This window comes from Myodes glareolus, chromosome 22 (assembly GCF_982192425.1).
Source record: "Myodes glareolus chromosome 22, mMyoGla1.1, whole genome shotgun sequence".
Taxonomy (NCBI): Eukaryota; Metazoa; Chordata; class Mammalia; order Rodentia; family Cricetidae; genus Myodes; species Myodes glareolus.
The window spans coordinates 2,077,948-2,104,063 of NC_142047.1; positions in this window are offsets into that span (position 1 = coordinate 2,077,948).

A 26,116-nucleotide genomic window follows, 5' to 3' on the forward strand; every position below is an offset into this window, starting at 1 on the left:
GTTTATTCTCTTAGTTTTTAGATCTTACACAGCTACAGTAATGCTGTACTGAGTGACAGAATTCACAGTTAAACAAGTTGGAATCTGCTGCTTAGTAGTTATATCAGCCTGCAAGTGTAATAAAAATGGCAATCCTACCCAAAAGAAATCTAGACATTCAATGTAATTCCCATCAAAATTTCAATACAATTCTTCACAAACCTTGAAAGAAGAATACTCAACTTAATATGGAAAAAAAAAAAACCAGGATAGCCAAAACAATCCTGTACAATAAAGGGACTTCTGGAGGTATCACATTCCCTGACGTCAATCACTATTACAGAGCTGCAGTAATGAAAACAGCTTAGTATTGGCATAAAAACAGACAGGTGAACCAATGGAATTGAAGACCCTGATATTAATTCACATACCTATCAGCACCTGATTTTTGATAAAGAAGCTAAAATTTAAAATGAAAAAAAGAAAGCATCTTCAACAAATGGTGCTGACATAACTGAATATCAGCATGTACAAGAATGAAAATAGACACATGTCTATTCCCATGTACAAAACACAAATCCAAATGTCAAAGGCCTCAACATGAATCCAGTCACACTTAACCTCATAGAAGAAAATGTTGATGGAGAATCTCAGCCAATCACATTCTGCTTAAGGTGTGGCCCCCTCAGGCCACACAAAACAAATAAAAGATCTAAGTGACTTGCCATGCTCTCTCTCTTTGGTTCCTGGCTCGTCTGATGTTCCTGGGATCTCTGATCTTGTAAGTTTTTCCCCATTTATTAAAAGCTAAATCTTTTGTATTGATTTGGTCTGGTTAATTATTGATCGACCACACCCACCACATTTTGGTGCCCAGCATGGGGCTTCTTTGTTTTTTTGTGGAGTCTCCCAGTTGCCACATGGCCTCTGGGAGCCAGCACCCCCCCCCCCCCGGGGTACTGGGCGGGATAGAAATCCCAACTAGCCAGCCTCCATGTTACAGATGGCGCCCACGTGGATAACTGAATGCACAGAAAGCATGAGAAAGCTTGGGAAAGAATAGAGTAAAGCATGTTTTCTTGGTGGCTGCAATTTCTTAGGCAAGCAAGCACTGTCATCTAAGAGAGGCTTCCTGACTCAGCTTTAGCTGCAAAACCCTGCAGCTCTTTTAAGAGGTCCTGTCATGAAACACTTAAATGGTATTGATGAAAAGCTGAATGCATGCTTTTCGGTTTTCAGCTATAGCAGAAAAAAAGCTGTACCGTTTTAAAATGCCAACTTTCTGGGCTATCCTGCCAGGGCAAACTCTGATTCTTTCAGACAGGCAGTCCGACTGAGTGTGGTCTGTGAGCAGAATGCTACAGCTTGCTTGTTGACAGGGACCTTGAAACGCAATAGAATTGTGGCAATAAAAATGACTACAGTGGTACCTCTGCCACGAGACTGGAAAGCTAAGGAATGGGCTGGATCTAGCTGTCAGAGCCATGGCTCTCCATATTGCTTAGTAAATTAAAGGCTTGAGTGGTCAGGAAAAGAGAGATATACAGTAAAGAGAGATTCAAAGAGGAAGAAAACCTCTAAATGGTTTACAGTGTGTTAAAAATATGTGCAGACTAAAGGTTAAAATCATTAAAAATAAAGAAAGAAAGAGAGAAGTAGGGTGTGGTGGTACACACCTTCAATCCCAATGCTGGGATGCAGAGGTAGATTGACCTCTGTGACTTCAAGGTCCCGTAGTAGTACACGCCTTTGATCCCAGCACTGGGGAGGCAGAGACATGCAGACCTCTGTGACTTCAAGGTCCTGTGGTAGCACACACCTTTAATCCCAGCACTGGGGAGGCAGAGACAGGCAGATCTCTGTGACAAAGATGCACAGTGTGAAACACTATCTCAAAAAGTAAAAGTAAAATTAAAAAGGGAATGAAATAAAGCTGCATAAAGATGGAAAATACACAGAGAATCTTGATACTGTATGCTATTATGTTCTCTTTGAATTGTTTGAATGTTGACAAAGGAGCAACAGCTGCTAAAAGACTTTTCTTTATAAATAAATGCTGCTGAACTAATCCAAGATAGGTATTTTGAAAATACTTTGGCTTCAAAACTGAAGTGAAAGGGTATGTTACTTTGGAGAAGAGATTTTGCTTTTGTTTCCACAGAAAATGAGAGGCTGTGGATTCATTCTGAGCTAAGAAAAATCAGATTTGATCAAGGAAGATCACCTGAGAAATCCCTGGTAGGAACAGATGGCCCAGATGTCTGAGTTCTACATCCAGAACAGATTCAAGCCTGCTGCCTGAGATGATCAAGACTCCCAGGATACTCCAGTCAGGACTTGATTATAACTCTAAATTTTCTTTAGGTCCCCATAAGAATATCAGCACCCCCAACCAGCTGGAAGTAGCCTGGAATACTACGTCCACATTCCCAACAAATGGACTTGGATTTTTCCTTTTTTTAAAAGGAGGGGCAAGTGGTGCGGGAGAATTATCTGTATTCTGAAAATCATGTATTTTAAATAAATGCTAATTGGCCAGGCAGGAAGTATATGCGGGAAAACCAGACAGGAAGTAGAGGTGATGCAATGAGAACAGAATAATTCTGGGAAGCAGGAAGCTGCCTCTGCCATTCCTGCCCAGACCACCAAAGAAGCAACATGTGATCTGACAGCTGAAAAAGGTACCAAGCCATATGGCTAACATAGATGAAAATAATGGGTTGATATAAGCTATAAGAGTTAACAAGAAGCCTTAGCTAATGGGCCAATCAGTTTATAATCTTATGGAGTCCTTTGTGTGATTTTTGTTGGGACTTTCCAGCTGTGGGGTATGGGGGGGGGCAGAAATCCCCACTGCTGGCCCTCATGTTACAAAATGTGGGAAGTAGAACTGAACACAGTGGCACAGAAGACCACTTTCTAAATATAACACCAGTAGCACAGACACTGTGTAGGTACACAGGTCATTCCCCATTTTGCCCGAGGCGCTATGCAGGGCCGTTCTGCTTCCTGGTTCCACTGTACCAGCTTGATGGTGTAGCATAGAGAGAACTTGCCCTCTCCTGTTATGATAATTTCACCTATGGCCCAAGGGTATAGCTTAGAGAGAACTCTCCCTCTTCTGTTATGGTAATTCCACCTGCAAGCAAGGTTCTCGCCACAGGCAAGGTTCCTGGGTCAGTTTCTCTCTGACCCTAAGCTCGGCCACCTGGCTTCCTCTTTTCTCTGTTCAGCTGCTCTTCGACCTTGGGCGCGGCCCCCTGATTTTTCTCTTTCTTTGTTCTTGGTGGGGGGCTGGTGTCCTTTTGCCCCACGATATATATACCCGACTTTTGCTTAATAAAGCTGCCATTTGCCACTTGCTCCTTGGTAAATGAGCCCGGTCTCTTGTGTGTGTGTCTGTTTTAACCCTTTAGGATATTAATCCGTTCTCGTGGGCTTGAGTAAGGAAAGCGCGCGCCTGTTTCGAGGTTCGGGTGTTCACAGAAAAGTGCGGAGGCAACAACACTGAGAGGAACAATATATTTATGGGAACTTCTGAAACTGAGAAGCTTCTGCAAGAAAAAGGGCATAGTCAATAAGACAAAACAGCAGCCTACTGAATGGGAAAAATCTTTACCAACCCCACATCAGACAGGGGACTGACCTTCAAAATATATAAAGAACTCAAGAAACTAGACATCAAAATACCAAATAATCTAATTTTTAAAATGAGATATAAATCTAAACAGAGAATTCTCAATAGAAGAATCTCAAATGGTGAAAAACCACTTATGGATCTGATTAACATCCTTATCTATCAGGGAAATGCAAATCAAAACAACTCTGAGATACCATCTTAACCAGTCAGAATGGCTAGGATCAAACACATCAATGATAGCTTATGCTGGAAAGAATGTGGAGCAAGGGGAATACTCTGTTATTGGTGAGAGTACAAACTTACACAGCTACTGAGGAAATAAGTATGGTAATTTCTCAGAAAACTGGCTATCAACCTACCTCAAGAACCAGCCATACCACTTTTGGGCATGTACCCAAAGGATGTTCAATCATACTACTAGGACATTTGCTCAATTATGTTTATAGCAGAATTATTTGCTGAAGAAAGCTGACACCATTTGAAGAAACATTAATCATTCTCTGATATTTGTTACTTTTACTATTTAGGGAGTAATTTTACCTATGTTATTTCATCTGATTTGCATGGAAAATGCTTGTAGCAAAAAGGAATTATTATTCCCATTTTATCAAGGAGAAAATAAGAGTTTAATGCAGCTAAAAACTTGTGTAAAGTGGGTGGATATTAGGTCCAAGTTCATTATAACTACACTTAGTCCAACTTTTTTTCCATACACTAATCTGAATTATAGCCTAGTGAACCAAACTCATTTTATCCAAACTGTCTGGAATGCACTTTGCATATGATGCTGAAGCTTATTGCATTTGCATTGAAGAAATATCAAGAAGATAAAGAGGTTTTATGTTAAACCTGGTGGAGAGTTTTCAAGGGATCTAATTTCCTTGAGTACATATCTATGGGCATATTGAAACAGTGGGCATATGAGAAGATACTTACCCTTACATCATTAAAGAATGGAAGAAGGGTAAAATGTAAAGGAATCCCCAAAACATGCTCTTACCTGTTGACTGTATCCCCAGCTTCCATGATATTGGCATCACTAAGGATAATTATGTTTCAAACAAACAGAATCTTAACAAAAAGAAAATTAAATACCAGAGACAGAATCACTGGAATTGGGACCAAGAGTTGAATCTGTGTATGGAATTTTTTGGGAGCTCAAGAATATTGTTAATCATCATGCCCTTTCTTCTGGTTGTGGTGGTGGCTTCATTCTAAGGATATCCATGAAAGTCATAGCTGATTGCTGGAATCAGTGAGAATTATACACTCTCCTTATTCATCTTTGTTATGGAGAAAGACAAATCTCTTCCCAAAGCACAGGATATAATTCTTTATAATGTTTCAAGCATTGGTTCAAAACTGGTTCAGTGTAGACTATTAAACCCCAGAATTATTGAGGGACATCTCATGCCATAATTATATAAGACAAATCAGAGGTTATCTATGAACTTTACCCAGGGAATAAAGTTACTTTTTTGAGTCACGTACAGTGCAAGGCAGAAGAATAGACTTGAATAAGTCTGCTTTCTATTAGAAGTCTGGTGTAACTATAAGGTCACCAAGAGTGTTCAGTGCATGCTGCTTACTTGAAATGTACCCCTAAAGCTGGATTACCTCATACACTGACCCTCCACATTACAATGTCCTTGGAGCTTTTAACTTGAACTTAATCAGTAACCATGCCCCACAGTCTCAGCTCTTGAATTATAGGTCTTAACAGATCTAACCAGGGCAAATCTCTTGACTTGTTTTAGTATAAAGGCTAAATGTTCTTTTCTCTTTCACAAAATAAGGATGATATGTGGTTAAACGGCTCTAAAACTGAACTTCCCATTTATTAATGTTAAAAAGAAAGAAGGGAAAAAGAAACAGCCCAAGAAGAATGTTGACAAATGGAGAATTCACATCTAGTATAAGGAATTATAAGCAGTGAGGTGAGAGACATGAAAATACTGTAAACTTTTGACCTGAATTATAATAAAATCTTTCAGTAACTTTGTACCTTTAAAAGAATATGAGGTATTATTATTATTACCTTTCAGCTTTCAGTATTATAAGTCCATCTTAAGATAAATGTTCTATTTCTTCCAATAATATGCACTCTAATCCGATAGAATGTGCCTAATCGCCACAACAATGGTGTGCTTGTCTCCTGTGACTGGAGGTGTTTAGATGAATCTGGCTGGCCATCTGTCCAGGAGGCTATAAAATGGAACTTCACATTAATGGGAGGCTGAAGCAACTATTTCTGAGAACTCTTTCAATTTTGCTGTGCAAATAATCTACTGAACCAAGAAAAAAAAAAAAGAAATTTAAGTCAAGCACTATAGTATAATATAAATCAAAGTTACTTGAATGAATAATAAGAATATCTTTTTTCTAAAAAAGATATGGGGAGGAGATGTTTGTTCATTCATTTATTCTTCAACAACTTACTCAACCTTAAATATATACTAGGCACTAGAAACTCAATGACAAAACCAAGAACTTCCTTTAATGGAATCCACATTCTGGTTGTTCAAGTGTGGTGAGACACTTACAATACCAATGCCAGGGAAACAGAAAACAGATCCCTGGGGCTTGCTCTCAAACCAACAAAACTTAGTAAGTTCTAGAACAGTGGGAGAACTTGTCTCAAAATATAAACATGGGCAGTTCCCTAGGAACAAAACCAAAGGTCGTCTTCTAGCCTCAAGATTTAAACATGCATACATACACAAAATACATTTACATTATGTACACCCACAGAAATCTGAACATATACTCACACACACAGCCACACATACATATGCAAAGGAAGGAAGAAAAAAAGAAAGAAAGAAAGAAAGAAAGAAAGAAAGAAAGAAAGAAAGACAGACAGAAAGAAAAGGAAAGGAAGAAAAAAAGGAAGAAAGAGAGGAATCTCAGTAGGATTTTGGAGATGACTAAGTCAGCCACCCCATCATGACATAGAATTGTAAAGCCTTGAGAGTAAAGTGATTTCAAGGGAAGGGCCTAGGGCAGCAGTTACCTTCATGTAGGTCATGACCCCTTTCAGCGGTTGAATGACCCTTTCACGGGGGTCACCCAAGACCATCAGAAAGCATGTATATTGTATGTATATTACAATCCATAGGAGTAACAAAACTACAGTTATGAAGTAGCAACAAAAATAATTTTATAGTTGGGATTATCACAACATGGGAAACTGTATTAAAGGGTCACATTAGGACGGTTCATTGGCGTGAGACTTGCTTATGATAGTTGCCTTAAGGTTCTGCTCATGAATTCCAGCATAGCACTCCTTGGTCCCCCATGTGTCTTACATAGATCTCAATATTACCAAGCCTGTTCCTCTGGAGGAAACAAGAGGCAGAGTTTGATGGTGTCTGTATGGTTGACTCTATTAGTATCAGTGTTTTTCATTTGTAGAGTCGAGGCTGCTTCCATATAGATTTCAAAGATAACCCAGAGATCCTGAAGGCCCAGCTAAGGAATTATCATAGGGATTGACCTACCAAAGAAATCTCCCAGTCAGGTAATGCCAAATGGAGCTATGCATACACCATGGCACTCCAGAATAGCATTCACTGACAGCTTAGAAGAGCTGCAGGCATAAGACTCCATTCAGTCTGTGATAGGTTCAAGTGGGCTTGACCCAGTAACACAGTAGTCTTCAGTGTTAAGCCTTAAAGATTTACCCCCTTCCATAGGTCAATAAGATTATATTATGTTCAGTTTCATAATGTCTGTCTTAATAAATTTAGGAATTATTTGGAAATTGTAATTCTTTTTTTAACTCCTATTTCTCACCTCAGAATGAGAATGTCCACCTCATCCTTGCCTAACTGTTGTAAGAAAGTTGTGCCATTAACATAGATGGGACACACATGTCCATAATCAGGATTTGTTAACTAATGATAAATCTGCAAGAACCATCAACTTCATTTGCTTACCAAGTACCTTAATTTACTTTGAAGTTTATATCCATGCTGATCAGTTTCTTTAGTCCACTCAGTCTTAATTAGTACCTTAATTACTGGAACCCTCAAATCACACATCACACCTCTTGCAAAGATGTATATTATATTGTTATATACGCTACAGAAAGACTAGGAAAGGAAGAAGTTATACAGTATTTAAAGAAACAATACCAAAGGCAGGGGGAAGAGTCAACCCAAAGAATCACTGCCGGGGTCAGGCAGAAGTTGCCAAACCCATGTCCTGTTACAAGGAAGAGAGCCACTTGTTTGTCCCGGTTGCCGAGCTAGCTTACATCAGAAATAGTCATACAGAAACTGTATTAATTAAAACACTGCTTGGCCATTAGCTCTAACTTCCTATTGGCTAACTCTTACATATTAGTTTAACACATCTCCATTAATCTGTGTATTGCCATGTGGCAGTGGCTTACTGGAGATTCTAACCAGCATCCATCAGAGCGGTTAGAAGTAGAGGATACATGACTTCTCTCTGACCCTGCTTTCTTCCTCCTAAAATACAGTTCTGTCTCCCCTGCCTACCTAAGTTCTGCCCTATCAACTAGGCCAAGGCAGTTTCTTTATTCATTAACCAATGAAAGCAGCACACAAACAGAAGAAACTCCCACACCAATCTCCAATGACGCAGACGCCAGAATATGAAGCTGTCAAGTGAGGATATAGATATCTGATACTCCCCAATGGAAAGGTCAAGGCAGCAATGATCTGAAGTTTGGGAACAGAATCAGGAGTCAACACCTTGGCAAGTCACTTAAGCAGGGGCTGGGATATATGGCAAAGTGACAGGTAGGTCAATGCTGTCACTGTGTTAGTAGCCCCTTGAATTGTATGTTTTGAGTAGGAGGGTGCATTATTCATTAATTTGAGACAACTGATAAGCTCACATGCCTGGTTTTCTGATATTCTCCTGATAAGTACATGTGTCCATATACCCCTAATTTGATTTTATAAGTTCACAGGTGGGCATTTTTATGGTAACAAATTAGTGAATTATCAGTTTGTATTTCATGGTTGTTATGAATAGATAGTGATTTTTCTTCTTCAACAAATAAGATTCATAGTCATTCTACTTGAGTACTTTACTTAAATGGAGTAATTTTGAAATCATGGCAATGCACAGCCCAATGGCCACTGCTCCAAACAGCAGAGTGATTGGGGGCAGAAGACTGTCTTCTCTTCATAGGTATAGTTTTGTTTCAGACAGAAAGAATTTACTTCACTCCAAGTGTTATAGCTGGAGAGGAAGTTTTCCCTCAAGGTCAACTAAACTTGAATCTCACCCATATCCAAGTTAGATACTTAGGGGAGACATTGGACTTGGATTTTAAACCTGATGCTGTAGCCAACCAAGGTTTGAAGAACTATTGGAATAGAATGAACACACCTTGTCTATACATAGAACATGAGGTTCAGGTGCCCTGGAGAAATTCTGTAGTTTGAATGTTTGCATAATCTCCAAAATTTTTGTTGAAACTTAATCCTAAATGTGACAGTGTAGTGAATTAGGATGTTTAAAAGGTGAACAGACCATGGGGACTGAGCCTTCAAAGATGGGATTAGCAGTTTATAGAAGTACTAGGAAGGATAGGCCAGCCTTTCTATCATTTTGCTATTTCCAGAAACAAAGAGTGCTCAGACCTGAAATAATCACACAAAAACTATGTTATTTGCAATATTGTTTGGACCATGGCTTAAGTGTATTTCTGGCTAACTCATATCTTAAATTAACACATCTCCATTAATCTGTGTATTGCCAGGAGGCTGTGGCTTATTGGGTGAAGTTCTGTCTGGTGTCTGTCTCTGGGGGGACTACATGGCGTCTCACTGACTCCACCCTTCTTTCTCCCAGCATTCAGTTTACTCTCCTAGTTCTGTTCTGCCCTGCTCTGCCATAGACACAAAGCAGTTTTTTTTTAACCAATGGTATTCACAGCATACAGAAGGAAACCCCACATCAAGAGAGCAATTTTTATCAGTCACCAAGCTGCAGGCATCTGGATCACGAGCTTCAGGTTCCAAAACAGTGAGAAATAATTCTGTCTTTCATGAGTTACCAAGCATTGTCCCTCTTCCTTTTCATGACTGGGAATAACAGTATGATTTGCAAAGAATGTGAAGAATGCTATGATAGCTCTGATATTGGAAAAGGATGGAGTCAGAGAAATACTATATTCTGTTTTCACCATTTGAGGTCTACTGCTACTGAATCCTGGTTGGGCTACAGATGTCTGAAAAATCCTAAGGACCTGACAGATGAGATAACAAGGAATGTCTTACAAAGCACTTACCTGAGGGTTGACCAAGATCAGTTATTTATGGCTCAGACACAGTTTCTGAACCATAGGAGACACTATCACTTATTCAAGCTAAAATACTTACACTCATCTTGAAAATCACCTTTTAACGCAGTCGTCACTCACTGATTGTGAACTTGTTGACTTTCTGTGCTTAAATAAAATATCTCCTTAGAAGGAAAGTGAAAATTGAAGAATATAAGTTTTACTTGGTTACTCAAGATTTTCTAATTGGCCTCAAATGGTCATTCCATCTTCTTATTATGTGTCTTGCTATAAACACACATGAAGAAGTTTCTTTTGTTTGTGCCATGCTCTCATAGAAATAGACAAATCAATAGTACAAAATAGATAGTCCAGAAATAGAAAACAGTACAGCGGTGCATTTGATACACAATAAAGGAGATATCACCTATCAGTGAGAAAAGGAGAAGAATTTAACAAGTGGTGTTGGGACCCATTATAGGAATTTAAAGGGAACATCAATTTTAGGACTTTACTTCAGTTTATGCAGAGAAATCAATTCCAGATGGGTTACACAATTAAATACTTTAAAATACCCAAACCTTAGAAAATCTAGAGAAAAGGAGAAATGAATAAGAATTTATCTCCAGGAGAGTAAGGGCTTCCCAAGCTTAGCTCAAGCAATTAAATAGAATACAGAGATCAACAGATTCAATAACTCACACTTTTACTTCAAATAAGCAGGGACTGTGATCACAGCCTTCTTTGCTGTGTGACGCAAGTACTTTTCCGCAGTCTCTTTCATCTTCATCAACACAAATGCTCCTGTCTGACTAGGAGAATACAGTTTTCCATGAGCCTCAACCCAGGCATCACCATTAGAGGCACGGACAATCTTAAAGGGAACATTTTTGGCGTCTTTCTGTACTTCAGAGTCATCATAGTGACGTCCAATCAGAGGCTTAGTAGCATAGAAGGTGTTGTTTGGGTTGGTGACAGCCTGTCGCTTTGCTGGCAACCCAACAAATTTTTCTCCAGCTGCTGTAAAGCCAACCACAGAAGGAGTAGTTCTGACACCTTCAGCATTCTCCAGGACCTTCACTTGTCTGCCCTCCATAACCGCCACACAGGAGTTGGTAGTACCTAGATCAATACCCAGAACTGGACCTTTAATTGCCTCTGATGCATAATCTCTTCTTGAAACAAATCTAAAAGCTTCATGACTAACACCATTCCAGCCATCCTGGCGACGGGCGGCCGCCAGACTCCGGGAAACTGGGGCGCCAACAAGACGCGTGGCCACGGCTCTGCTGGCGCTTATCATGGCGGCTGGACAGAGGGGGCACCAGAGCAGGGAGCAAACCCTAACCTAGATTTTGGGCTCTACTCTTCCTGCTAGGGGGTCTGGATTTATCCTGGTCTTTCAGAACAAACAAAATAGCAATGTCATTTTACAAATATTTTTGTTACTTCATAAACTCATTTTCAAAATGATGCTTTAAACTTGTGGTAGGATTTTTTTTGTAAGAGGTAGTAATGACTTTTACAAAAGCTCCCCTCCTGAACTTATTCTGACAGCTTATTGTTGTGGTGGTTTTTGAAGGTGGATCCTCTGAGGAGTGATTAAATCATGAAGCAGTTAAAGTATTTTGGGTGGGCCTGAGGTCAGACTCTTTCTTCTGTGTTTCCTCTTCCACATGTCTATGTGCCCTTCCACTTTCCACCATGAGCTCAAGTAGCAAAAGACCTTCACCCGGAACTGAGAAGAACTGGTAATATGCTTTCACCCTTCCAAAACTCTAGAACCAAGATCTTATTAATAAACCTCTATGATTTATCAATTATACAGTCTCAAAATTCTATTGTAGGGACAAAAATCTGAATGCCAGGCAATAAATGGAAACCTGGACCAAAGCCAACTTAGTGGTTCCACTGGGTCACAGCAGTCACTAAATGGCCATCCCTTGAATGCACAATTGGAACATGTGGTTGTCATTTAGAGTAGCCCCCAAATTGAGTTGTTGGCTTGTAAAGCAAAAGATATTACAGTGAGAAGAAAAATTTAAATCTCCTAAACTACCCTAATAATCTAAGATTATAACGAAAACTAGGGCCATGACCCTTCTGGCAGAAAGCAGGGGCCAAGATCTCGAGGACGCAAAGGTGATGGGCTCTGCTGTAACTGCTACTTTGCTAGTCTAGCAAGAAACAGATGGAGCCTGGAGAATGGTTGTGGACTTCCACAACCTTAGGTGGGTGTTAGCCTAATTACAGTTTCAAGACTTGCTACTTTTGCTGAACAGATGCATGCAGACATTTGCTTAGTAGCCATGGTGCTCTGTTCTAAACCACTGGGAAAATTGCAGCAGGAAAGAGCTTGCTTACAGTGACCAGCAATCACATTTACTCACATTTTCCTTAAGGGCTATGTTAACTTTTTCACTCCCTGCCATAATGTAGGTGGAAGTGATCTGAGCTACCCAGAAATCTCAGAGAATATTAGCTTCACCTATTAGGTCAGGTATTCTGCCACTCAGGCAAGATTAGTGCAAGATAGTCAACATGTCAGAGGCTTTAATAAGACCCCTGTGACTCTGGAAGTATAGAAAAAGGAATCCTAAGAAAGACATCGGCATCTGATACTTCAGTAAACTTATTAGGGGGTTAGGTCAAGCAGTGAGGAGGATACACTGGATACACTATTTCAAAAGAAAAGATTTAAAAAACAAATTTCTGCATCTTATGTCCCTTATTTCAAAGAAGGCATGATTTCTACTGGTCTTCTCCACATACAGGAAGCAGAGTCCAATCATCTGAAACTAGTGCTATTTCACCAGATCAGAAGGTTATGACAATCAAAACAACACAGGAATGGTACTTTGAGGACCAATCAGGAACAGACCAGCAAGCATGAGGAAATTATGCAACCAAGTATCCCAGACGCTCTTGTCACTCACTGTGGCTTGACCAAAGTCTAACACAGGAAGGAACTTTATGCTACCAACTGAGAGAATAGAGAGAAATGGCCAGAGTACTGGTTCCATATGGGCTAATGTTATGTAAAGTCCCAAAATGGCAAAAGTTGCTTTGCCACCTTTCTCAGGAGATGGCCTTGAAAGTCAATGGCAAAGGCCAATCTTTGAAATGGATGCAGCTTTGTGTGGTATGTCCAGTCATCATCCCATCTATGGAAGAAGAACTAAATGGTTTAAGGGCAGAGACCTGAAGGTAATGAAATGATTTGCTTATGATGGGAAATTTTCTTATTAAAAAGAAAATGATAGAGAGATCAGACATAAGGAAGTCATGGTTAGAAACACAGATTTGGATGTAGGAGATGAGACACAGAGTAATACTCAGCAGAGAACATCTGCCATGGCCACAGACTCTAAACAACACAGTGACTCACCAGCTGATTCCAACCACTTTGTCAGGGTAGCCCCCCTTATTGGAAGAAATGTCTTTTGAATAAGTGATCAGAGTGACAAAACTGAGACTATACTTGGATCCAACCTGTGAATGTTCGCTTATCAAGACTGACCTATGCACTGGTGCTGCTGAAGTCCAAACTGCATCAAGAAACCAATGTTGATTTCCCAATAGGCATCTGTTTCTAGAAAAGAACAATGGGGCATCTGTATGGAAGGTGACTAAACTGAGTCCCATCAATCCTGGAAGCACCAGTCTCTCAGCTCACATGAATAGGTACGTATTCTAGGAAAACATTTGCCTTGGCAGCTTGCCAGGTCATAGTTAACACTACCACATGGGAATTTAGGAACTCGCCACCAATTAATATTGTACTCCCCTATAACAGAGCATCCATCCACTGTAGGCTACAAAAGTAAGCTCATTGTTACAGGAATTAGTGTTCCTTATCAGATGATGTCACCACAAAGTTGTGTGCTTGATGTGCTAAGTGTTCAAACTATTGAATTACCATAGGCAGTCTTAACTTACACACTATCTCAGGTCGTCTGTAGTATCATATCTAAGGCAATGTAACTCCATCCTAGAGGGAAGAAGGAATATGTGTGGGGCTCAGATGCTCTTTGTGCCTCTGGTGACACATTTGTCTTACCCCCCATATGTAACTCTGAAAGAATGGCATTAATTTGAGGCTATCTCAAATTCATCAGAGATGAAGTTTTGCATCATGCTTCTAGCAAAAACAAAGCTGAGAACAAGAAAGTTTTACAGTGTATGGTAAAGCAGAGCGAATATGACACCAGAAGCTATTTTGAAACCTTTCACATGGGCAGAATTTCAATAATCCTATGTATCTCGCAATTCTGTTTCTTCAGAAGAGGAAAACAGAGGTCTGGAGGAATCATTCCCTGAAAATATATGTAGATATGGATTCATGCACTCAAAAGAGAAGTTTTGATTGGTTCAAAGACAGGCTCCTTTCCCTGCCTTCAAAATGATTTACTATGTAGTGATTTGAAGAATGGTGACATCAAGGTTCAAATTTCATGCCTTCAGGGGATGCCACCAACTTTGAGCTTAGATAATACCTATCTCAGGAGAACTACAAGTCAGCCATCAAACAAAATGATCTAAATACCCCAGCCATGTTTACTCAGAAGCAAACTTCTCTGGAAGGTTTCCTTTGCTCTAACTCCCACCCTGCCTCTTTTCTGGATGGTTTTACTCCTTTGTTTTTCACCAAAATAAAGCTTTCAGTACAATTGCATGTCTTAGTATATGTTTCTCAATGTCTCTGAAAATTCTGTTGTCATAAGCACATTGCTAGGGCCTTAGGTAACATTGGGAAAACACTTAATAGGATATCACAGAAATCTTTATAACAGTACATTAGAAATTTATATAAATATTCAAATTCAAAGAATTTGTAATACAATGAGAGAATATCCATTCTGTTGGCATGTATTTTTGATGGTGTTCTACTAGTTAATTTTTATAAAACATAATTGCTGATAAGGTAAAGTTTATATCTCCATTTTCTATTTTTTCTTTACAAAAATAACTTCTTTTGATCCTTTATTCCTCTATTTTATCTTAAAGTAAATCAATATAGTTTGTATTAATTGATCCCAACATGATTTTGGCAGACCATAAACTTTTATTGCAATATAGTCCTATATGACACCCATCCTTAGCATTATTACAGTCCTATAAATTTCACTTTTGTATGTACTGAAGGTATCGTTGTCTTAAGTAAGAGGTATTAAGGCTACAAAAAATATACTTACAGTGCTTCTTATATACCTTTATCCATCTTCTTTGCTTTATGCTGTAGATTCAAATTACCATCTAATGTCCTTTCATTTCAAGTTAAGACTCCCTTCAGTACTTCTAAAAATAACGTGACAAATCCTCGAAATCAAATCTACCTTCAGATTTGTTGTTAATGCTGATGTTGCTACTACAGTTGCTGGTGCTTAATGATTTCCTTGGTCTGACTTTGTGATCTCTGTATTCATTGTTAAAGGAGGTCATTGAAGCCTTCCTTTCAATGGCCAGATATTTCCTTAATTCCTTTGAACCTGCAAATATTCTAGTCACTGGTCTGAAGGCCTCTTTGGCCACATCTTTAATCCTTCCTTAAGCAAACAGCTTAAGATGCTTCCTCGGCCTTTCAATGTTCCTCACACAGCATGTCACGAACAGGTTGCTGTGCCATACTGTAATTTATTTTTAAGTGTGTGTGTATGTGTATGTTTGTCTGTGTGATATGTTTGTGCATGTTCAAAGAGGAAGAGAGCATGTGCATGTGTAGAGCTCAGAGAACAATCTCAAAACTCAGGTCTCACCTTTCAGTTTGTTTGATCCAGATTCTCTGTTGTTCACTGCTGTATGTGCCAGACTAGATGAACGGCAAGTTCCCTAGCTTCTCCTATTTCCCATCTCCCTGTAGAAGAACTGAGGCATGTAGCAGCACTAAATCTGTCATGTCCTGAGCTAATAGGCCAATCCAGTTTATAATTAGTGTAGACTTCCGTGTTTTTCTTTTGGACTGAATGACTGTAGGACCGGGCAGGACAGAAACCTCTGTCAACAAATGGTGCCCAATGTGTGGACAACTGCATCCACAGAAAACCTGAGAGAACTTGATAATTAATTCTAAACACAAAACAACAGCATTAAGCATGATTTCTTGGTATCAGAAATTTCTCGGGTTTGCTCTCTTTGCTAAAACCAAGAACATCTCATTTAAGAGAGGCTTGCTGACTCGCTTTAGATGCGAAACTTTGCAGATCTTTTAAGAGGCCACCAGACACTTAAATGACATTTATGAATTGCTGACAGCATGCTTCTTGGTAGTGGCAGGGACCTAGAAACGTCATAGAGTTGTAGCAATAAACATGGCTCCAGCCAGTACCTCTGCCATGAGACTGCTAAAGAATGGGCTAGATTCAGGTGTCAAAGTCACGGCTTTAATCCTAGCCATATCGCTTCACAAAATAAAGACTCATGTGGTCAGAAAAAAAAAAAAGAGATACATTAAAGATAGATACAGATGAAGAAAACCTCAAAATGGTTTACACTATGTTTAAAACTATATGTAGGCATGGGAGAGAAAAGAAAAAGTATAAAGTCATTAAATTAAAAAAGAAAAAAAAGAGAGTAGTTGGGTGTGGTGGCACACATCTTTAATCCCAACACTCGAGAGGCAGAGGCAGGGGGATCTCTGTGAGTTCAAGGACAACCAGGTCTATGGAGTGAATTCCAGGATAGCCAAAGATACACAGAGAAACTCTGTCTCAAAAATTCAAAAATTCTAAATTTTCTTTACGTTCCTATAAGATTATAAACACCCCAAATCAGTAGGAAGTATCCTGGAAAACTATGATCACATTCCCAAAAAATGGATTCTAAATGTTTGCCTTTGTTTAGAATGTTAGTTTTAAGTTGTTATGGATAGTGGTCAGGAGAAAAGCTAAATAGAGGAGATTCAATTCAGAGTCTTGTTTTTTTGTTGTTGTTTTTTTTTTTAGAAATAAAAGGGAGAAATGTTGTGGGACAGTGGTCTGTACCCCATCCAATTGTATTTTAATAAAATGCTGGCCAGTAGCCAGGCAGGAAGTATACGCAGAACAACCAGGCAGGAAGTATAGGCATGCAAGAACAGGAGAATTCTGGGAAGAGGAAAAAGTCAGTCTGCAATCTGCAGTCGTAACTCAGATGTAGAGGAAGTCAGACACAGAAGAAGCAAGATGTGACTACCTCACCAAAAATGGTACCAAGCCACATGGTTAACAGGACAAGATTTATGGACTAATATACATTATAGGAAATAATAATAAGCCTGAGCTAATAGGCCAATCAGTTTATAATTAATGTAGGCCTCTGTTCATTTATTTGGGACTAAATGGATGTGGGACCTGGTGGGACAGAAACCTCAGCCAATATCCGACTTTACATGGCTTCTAGGAATTAGAACCAAGTCTTCATACTTGTGTGGTGAGTGCAATACCTACTAAGCCACATTACCAGCTGACATTTGAGTTAACAAAGAATGACAGCGTTTCTTAAGTAGTGTAGTATCCAGTCAATCTGTAACAGTACCTCACATGGAATATTTATATAATTTATCTTCACTCCTTTAAATACTATTGACTGTACACTCAAGCAGCTTGGATATACTGACCTCTATTTTCTGAAAAGACAATGGTCAATGGTTTGTGTTACAAAATAAAATATAATTGTTTTAATAAAATTATATATAATAGAAAATAAACATATAGCTAAATTTTTAGTTTTTAATTTTGAAATTATAAAGTTATAAGTGGATCTTGCTGCATCCATCTATATTACTATTTCTTCTTCAAATACTATATACTGCAAAAAGATATATTTGGAGTAAATACTTTATTTCTTTAATGAAAAATATATTTAAACAATATATAAACATTATTGAAAGCTCTATCAAACCTTCTTCTTATATGTACACCTTCATATTATTTTTTCAGGTTATTATTATTATTATTATTAAAAATTTTCACCTCCTCCCCTCCTCCCATTTCCCTCCCCCCTCTCCATTCACCCTCCTTCCATTCCCCCTACCCCTCCCTCTCCAGTCCAAAGAGCAGTCAGGGTTCCCTGCCCTGTGGGAAGTCCAAAGTCCTCCCCCTTCATCCAGTTCTAGGAAGGTGAGCATCCAAACAGACTAGGTTCTCACAAAACCAGTATATGCAGTAGCATCAAAACCCAGGACATCTTCATATTATTTACTCAGTAAAATTTTATTTAATGTCTGCTTTATGTTAAGTATTCTCCTGGGTAGCAGGGGAAGAACACCAAATAAAGAAAATTCCTTACACTGATGGACTTTGATTTATAGTAGAAATTATTTCAAGCTTATGTAATATTATTTTCTGATCATTAACCCCACAAACCACAAACCAGATAGCTACTTCTTTTCTTGAGAATATAAGATTACAGGTCTACAATATGAATCAACTAGTTTGTAGGTACACAGATTCCCCATTTTTCCCGAGGCGCTTTGCAGGGCTGTTCTGCTTCCTGGTTCCACTGCATCAGCTTGAGGGTGTAGCATAGAACTGCCCTCTCTTGTTATGTTAATTTCACCTACGACCCAAGGGTGTAGCTTAGAGAGAACTCTCCCTCTACTGTCATGGTAATTCCACCTGCAAGCAAGGTTCTCGCCCGCAGGCAAGGTTCCTGGGTCAGTTTTTCTCTGAGCCTGAGCACGCCCACCTGGCTTCCTCTTTTCTCTGTTCAGCTGCTCTCTGACCTTGGGTGCGGCCCCCTGACTTTTCTCTTTCCTTGTTCCTGATGGGGGGCTGGTGTCTTTCTGCCCCACAGTATATATACCCGACTTATGCTTAATAAAGCTGCCATTTGCCACTTGCTCCTTGGCAGATGAGCTCGGTCTCTTTGTGTGTGTGTCTTGTGATTTAACCCTTAGGACAATCTCGTGGGCTCGAGTCAGGAAAAGCGCGCTCCTGTTTCGAGGTTCGGGTGTCCACATAAAAGTGCGGAAGCTTACACTAGTTAACTAAACTCTATCAATAATTTATCATCTATCTATCTAATTGTTTTAATTCTTCTTTGAAAAGAGTTTTCATAAAATGAATTATAAAAGTAGGACATAAAGAAGTAGTTATATTAATAGAAATGTCAAGATAAAGACAACGATAACTACTATGCCAGGTAAATATCTCATAAGTTATTTTCAAATTCTAAATAACATACCAACATCTTCATTTTTATTATACTTAGCATTTTTCACCCTTTAAAATGATTCCTGAGTGTTTTGCTGCCAATATAATGTTTTTAACTTCCATATTGAAAAGTGAGAGATATTTAATAATTTCAAGTATATTTTATCTTCAATGCTTGCATAGAAGTGGATGCTAAAAGCTATCAAATATTCATCACAACTGAGCTAGAGTTTGTTGTGACTGCACTTTTATAGAGATTTCTGAGTTTCTTTGCTGCAGTTTTTAATTGCCTGTTCTTTTCAATCCTAATTGGAACTGAAACTGGTGTTTAATTCTCAATTTTACTTAACTTCTTTTTCCAATTGCATGTCTTTCAAGACATCCACTTGGTTTTATGTACTGAAGCTTTATTCTTCCAAGTTTCTTTATGTCCTTCACCTGCTAATGAGTTTCTTCTCATTCTTTTCATGTTTGTAGGAAGCTTCTTCTGCATAGAATATTAAGCATATGAATGTTCTTCTTTCCTCCCACACACTTTCTCAGCAATTTTTTATATTAGCTTAAAGAATTTGGAGCTTAGCCCTAAATTTAATTATTGTCACCATTTTATCTATTTATCATCATCATCATTATCATTAAATACTTCATTTGCTTTAACTTATCTTTATGAATATTCTTAAGAATAGTTAGAATTCAATTTGTATCCATTTTGACAGAAATATTGAGTCAAGTTAATTTTTTTAATTGATATCTTCATAATCTTTTTTAAGAAGGCATTTAACCCACAGTGCCTGAAAACCCCACAGATATTCAGTCTGTTAATCAGTAGTAAAGGAAAGAATGTCATAGCTCCCACAGAATTTCCATCTCTAAACCCCATTCTTGAATGCATCCCTGCTTTCTTTATTTCTTAGCACCACACAGTACAATTTCTAATGAGTTTCTATGGCTATGTAATCAAGGGCTTAAGTTCTGAAGTTAGATCCTTAGTGATGGTTAGTGTTGTCAACCTGACATAAGCTAGAATGACCTGGGAAGAGAATCTCAGTGAGAACTCTACACATTGAGTTGTTATCTAAGCATTTCTTTCAAAGACCATCTTAACTAGTTAATTGATGTGAGAAGACCTAGTCCACTGTACACAACACCATTCCCTAAGCAGAGGTTCTTGAACTATTTAAGAAGAGTGAAGGAGTCTAACAAGTAAACAACTAAGTCACATGTATGCATTTGTTTCTCTGCTCTTGCCTGAAAGTGTGATGTGACTATATGCTCAAAGTTCCTGCTTTAAATTATTCACAGTGATAGACTATAACCTGGATCATAAGATGAAATAAACTTCTTCTCCCCAATATTGCTTTTTGTCAGGATATTTTATATGAACAGTATGACACTTTCATCACTGCAAATCCATGTCTAACTATCCATGTGGACCAACTAAGTTTCAGTTTCTTTACATATAAGGTAGTAGCTGCAATAGCTGTCTTAAGGGATGATTGATTAAATATTGCACTTTCCACAAATGTTGGCTCTGGTAAGCTACAGTTGTAAAACATCTTCCTCCATGAACATCTTGTTACTGTGAAAGGTATGATCATTTTCTAATCCATGAATTAGGGTCCTAACAAGAAGTTCTAATAGTTTAGAGGGGGGAATTTGAGATCCAGATGGTCCGATGCCTTGTCTTTCTGTGAACATCTAAATGAGTGCCGGAGATATGGTAGGTACTGAGCAAACACTTTTGTGGGAAATAAAAAGAAATTAAACTTCTGAATAAGTTGCAGATCTGCCAAATTCCTTCCTTGTCTAAAACTTCAGATAAGTCAAATACCTTTTCTGCATCTGTATATTCTGTGATACAAAGGTATGGAATATTATAAATTAAAAAAAGAAAAGAAAACAAAAAAAACAAAGGTATGGAATATGAGACATATTTAAAGCATGGTCACATGTAAATAGTACATATTAAAACGCTTCAAAAACTCTACATCAATATTCCAGTGTTCAATATGCTCCTTGACTATGGTCTATTTTTCTTCTTTTCTCTCTGATCAAATGCCCTGTTTAGTACTATCCAGAATCCCACTCTGACCTTTTCTTCCTCCACCATGTTTAAGCCATGCCAGAGTGTTAGTTCTACTTGAAGAATGACTCCATTTTTGTTTCTGCAAGCCAACCTTAATGCTGGACTAGATGGATACAGCATTTGACTTTTATAGGACTCATTTTATATGATTATGCAGAGCTCAGTATTCTTAATTGAGGTAAGTAGGATGGCACCTAACTTTCTGATCCCCATAAAAGCCTTTTTCCTCTTACACATGTGGTTAGGGTACACCATGGTAGTGAGTTCTGTTTATATAACAAAAAAAACTTCCAAGCAACTTATGCCAGACCAGGCTTAAGCCACTGACCTCTTTCAGAGCAGACCTAAAACAGTAACCTCCACTGGAACAGGCCTGAGTGAGTGACCTCCATGGGACCAGAACCAAGCCTAGGCCAGCAACCTCTGCAAAAGCAGGCCTGAGACAGGGACACCTGCCGGAGTAGGCCCAAGCCAGTGATCTCTGCCAGATCAGGTCAAAGCCAGAGACCTCCAAAAAAGCAAGTACGAGGGAGTGACTTTCAAGGGAGCAGGCCTGAGCCAATGACCTCTGTGGGACTGAACCTAAGCCAGCAACCTCTGAGGGAGAAGGCTCGAGTGAGTGACATCTGTGGGAGCAGGCCTGAGTGAGCAGCTTTCACCAGAGCATGCACAAGGCAGAGGCCTCCACCAGAGTAGGCCTGAGCCAGTGACCTCCCTGGAGCAGGCCCTAATGAGTGACCTCCAAGGGACCAGACCCAAGCCTGTCACTTCCATGAGAGCGAGACCTAATGAGCAATTTCCATGAGAGAGAACAGGCCTAGACCCATGACCTCTGCCAGAGCAGGCCCAAGCTAGTGACCTCTACTGGATCAGGCCCAAACCAGCAACTTACGTAGGAACAGGCCTGAGCCAGTGATGTTCACAGGACCAGGCCTGAACCAGTGACCTCTGTGCAACCAGGATCAACCCAGCAACCTCCATGGCATCAGAGCAGTGACAGCAATCTCTGCTAGAGCAGGTCTGAGTCAGCAACCTCGATGGAACCAGGCCCCAGGCCAGTAACCTCCATGGTAGCTGGCCTGTGCCAGGAACATACATGTGGGAGAAGGCCCAAGGCAGCAACCTCCTCTGGAGCAGGCCCAAGCCAACAACATCCATGTGAGCAGGTCCAAGCCAACTGCCTCCGCAGGACAAGGCCTGAGCCAGTGACTTCAGCATGAGCAGGTCTGAGCCATGATCTCCACAGGATCGGGTCTAAGCAAGCATCTTCCATGGTAGCAGGCTTAAACGACCTCCAAGAATGCAAAGTGACTGGAACCATAGCCCCAATTCCACCAAAGGAGTAACCATCTGAGCCTTGATCCTCTGGCACCAGACAAATGGCCCTAAATACACCAATCAGAGGAAAAGATGGGTAGACAAGGTAAGAACACACTCAGTACCACAAAAAGCAACATGATATCAACAAAAACTAGTGACTTTAAAACAGCTGGACTTGAACACCCCGATAGAGATGAAGAAAAAGAAAATGGCCTAAAAATAACTTTAGAAGAATGTTTGAGGCCTTTAAGAGGAAATTAAAATTTCTATCAAAGACATTGAAAAAAAAAACAAAAACAAAAACTTGAAGAAATCAACAGCTTTCAGACCGCTGTTGAAAGCTGTTGAAAGGTGTTGATGGCACCTGAGAGGGTGCCATCCCAGGACCGGGCAGAACATCCGGGAAAGGAGCATTGGGCCCCTTTAGCTTCTGCTGCAGGGGCTTCTCTGTTCCACACTTCCCTGCCTACCCCCAGCCCCGAAAGCCTGCCCTACTGTCTGGGAGGTCCTTGGTCCAGGAACAGGAACAGGTCCTGCTCCTTCAATGAGGCTACCCACCCAGAGGGGTGAGTGTGCACCTGCCCCAGAGGGGAGTGCAGGGCACCTCCAGCTCCTGCTGCAGGGGCTTCTTGGCTCTGCACAACTCTCCCCTCCCCTTGAGTTCGCCCTTTTGTCTGTGGGATCCTTTGACCTCCAAGAGTCCTGTCCCTGTGCTGAGGACAACCTTTCAGACCGGTGAGTGGTGCCATCCCGGGACAGGGCAGAACATTCGGGACAGGAGCACTGGGCCTCTTTAGCTCCTGCTTCAGGGGCTTCTCCGTTCCACACTTCCCTGCCCACTCCTCACCTCCCACCCCAAGCCTGTCCTATGGTCTGTGAGGTCCTTGGCCCAGGAACAGGTCCTGCTCCTTCACTGAGGCAACCCACACAGAGGGGTGAGTGTGTGCCCGCCCCAGAGGGGAGTGCAGGGCACTTCCAGCTCCTGCTGCAGGGGCTTCATGGCTCTGCACAACTCTCCACTCCCCCTCGAGTTCGCCCTTTTGTCTGCCTGGTCCTTAGACCTCCAAGAGTCCTGCCCCTGTGCTGAGGACAAGCTTTCAGACCGGCCAACCAGGGAACAGTTCCTGTGCCTGCGCTGAGGAGATCCACCCAGAGTCAGTCAAAGCAAAGGTTGGACCAAGATACCAAGACTCTCCTGGCTGCATTTGAAGGGAGAGATAGGCAGAATCCAGTACAAGGATTCCTCTAACAACCCGAAAAGCAACATGACATCACCAGAATCCAGGGATCACAAAACAAGAAGAATTGAACACCCTACTTCAGAAGAAAGAGAAGAAATCGACTTTAAACGGAACTATATGAAAATAATAGAGGAACTTAAACAGGAGGTGAAAAACTGCCATAAAGAAATGGAGATAACAAAAAAAAGGTAGATGAAATGAATAAATCTCTCAAAGAAACCTAAGAAAAACAAGAAAAAGCAATCAAACAGGTAAGGGAAACATTTCAAGACTTGAAAAATGAAATGGAGATAATGAAGAAAACACAAACCAAGGGAAGGCTGATTATGGAAAATTTGGGTAAACGTATAGGAATTGCGGAGACAAGTATTACCAACAGAATACAAGAGATAGAAGAAAGAATCTCTGACACTGAAGATACTACAGAGGAAATAAAATCACTGATTAAAGAACAAAACAAATCCAACAAATTCTTAACACAAAACATCCAGGAAATCTGGGACACCATGAAAAGACCAAACCTAAGAATAATAGGAGTAGAAGAAGGAGAAGATGTACAGCTCAAAGGCCCAGAAAATATATTCACCAAAATTATTGAAGAAAACCTTCCCAACCTCAAGAAGAATATTCCTATGAAGGTACAAGAAGCATACAGAATACCAAATAGACTGAATCAAAAAAATATCCCCTCGCCATATAATAATCATGACACAAAACATACAGAATAAAGAACAAATATTAAGAGCTGCAAGGGAAAAAGGTAAAGTAACATATAAAGGGAAACCTATCGGAATTACACCTGACTTCTCAATGAAAACTATGAAAGACAGAAGATCTTGGATAGATGTGCTGCAGAAACGAAGAGAGCAAGGATGCAAGCCCAGACTACTATACCCAGCAAAGCTTGCATTCACCATCGATGGAGAAAACAAGATATTCAGGACAAAAACAGATTTAAACAATACATAGTCACAAACCCAGCCCTACAGAAAATACTGGAAGGAAAATCACAAACCAAGGAAGCCAACAACACCCATAATAATACAAGCAACTGACAACCCTCCACCAGCAGAACTCAAATAAGGGAAACACACAAATGCTACCACCAGAAAAAATAACCGGAGTCAACAATCACTGGTCATTAATATCACTTAATATCAATGAATTCAACTCACCTATAAAAAGGCACAGGTTAAGAGAATAGATACGAAATCAGGATCCAACATTCTGCTGCCTACAAGAAACATACCTCAAACACAAAGACAGATACTACCTCAGAGTAAAAGGTTGGGAAAAGATTTTCCAATCAAATGGACCAAAGAAGCTATAGTATAGTGTGGCTATACTAATATCTAACAAAATTGATTTCAAACTAAAATCAATCAGAAGAAACGGAGATGGACACTTTATATTCATATCAGGAACAATTCATCAGGAGGAAGCCTCAATCATGAATATCTATGCCCCTAATATAAAAGCACCCACATATGTAAAAGAAACATTACTAGAACTCAGAGCATACATCAAACCCCACACTCTAATAGTGGGTGATTTCAACACTCCTCTCTCACCAATGGACAGGTCAACCAGACAGAAACTTAACAGAGAAATAAGAGAACTAACAGATGTAATGAACCAAATGGACCTAACAGACATCTATAGAACATTCCACCCAAACAGATAAGAATATACCTTCTTCTCAGCATCTCATGGAACCTTCTCAAAAATTGATCACATAATTGGTAACAGAGTAAACATCCATAGATATAAAAAAATTGTAGTAATCACCTGTGTACTATCAGATCACCATGGAATAAAGTTAGAATTCAACAACAATTCTAACCCCAGAAAGCCTACAAACTCATGGAAACTGAACAGTCAATTACTGAGCCATCCCTGCGTCAAGGAAGAAATAAAGAGAGAAATTAAAGTCTTCCTTGAATTCAATGAAAATAAAGACACAACATACCCAAACCTATGGGACACTATGAAAGCAGTGCTAAGAGGAAAGTTCATAGCACTAAGTGCACACATAAAGGAAATAGAGAAAGTACACATTAGAGTCTTAACAGCACACCTGAAAGCTCTAGAAAAAAAAAGAAGCAGACTCACCCAGGAGGAGTAAAAGACTGGAAACAATCAAACTGAGGACTGAAATCAACAAAATTGAAACACAGAAAACAATCCAAAGAATCAATGAAACAAAAGCTGGTTCCTGGAGAAAATACCAAGATTGACAAACCCCTAGCCAAACTAATCAAAAGGCAGAGAGAGAACACGCAAATTAACAAAATCAGAAATGAAAAGGGGGACATAACTACAGACACAGAGGAAATTCAGAGAATCATTAGATCTTACTACAAAAGCCTATATGATACAAAATTGGACAATGTGAAAGAAATGGACACTTTTTTAGATAAATACCATATACCAGAATTAAGTCAACACCAAGTGAGC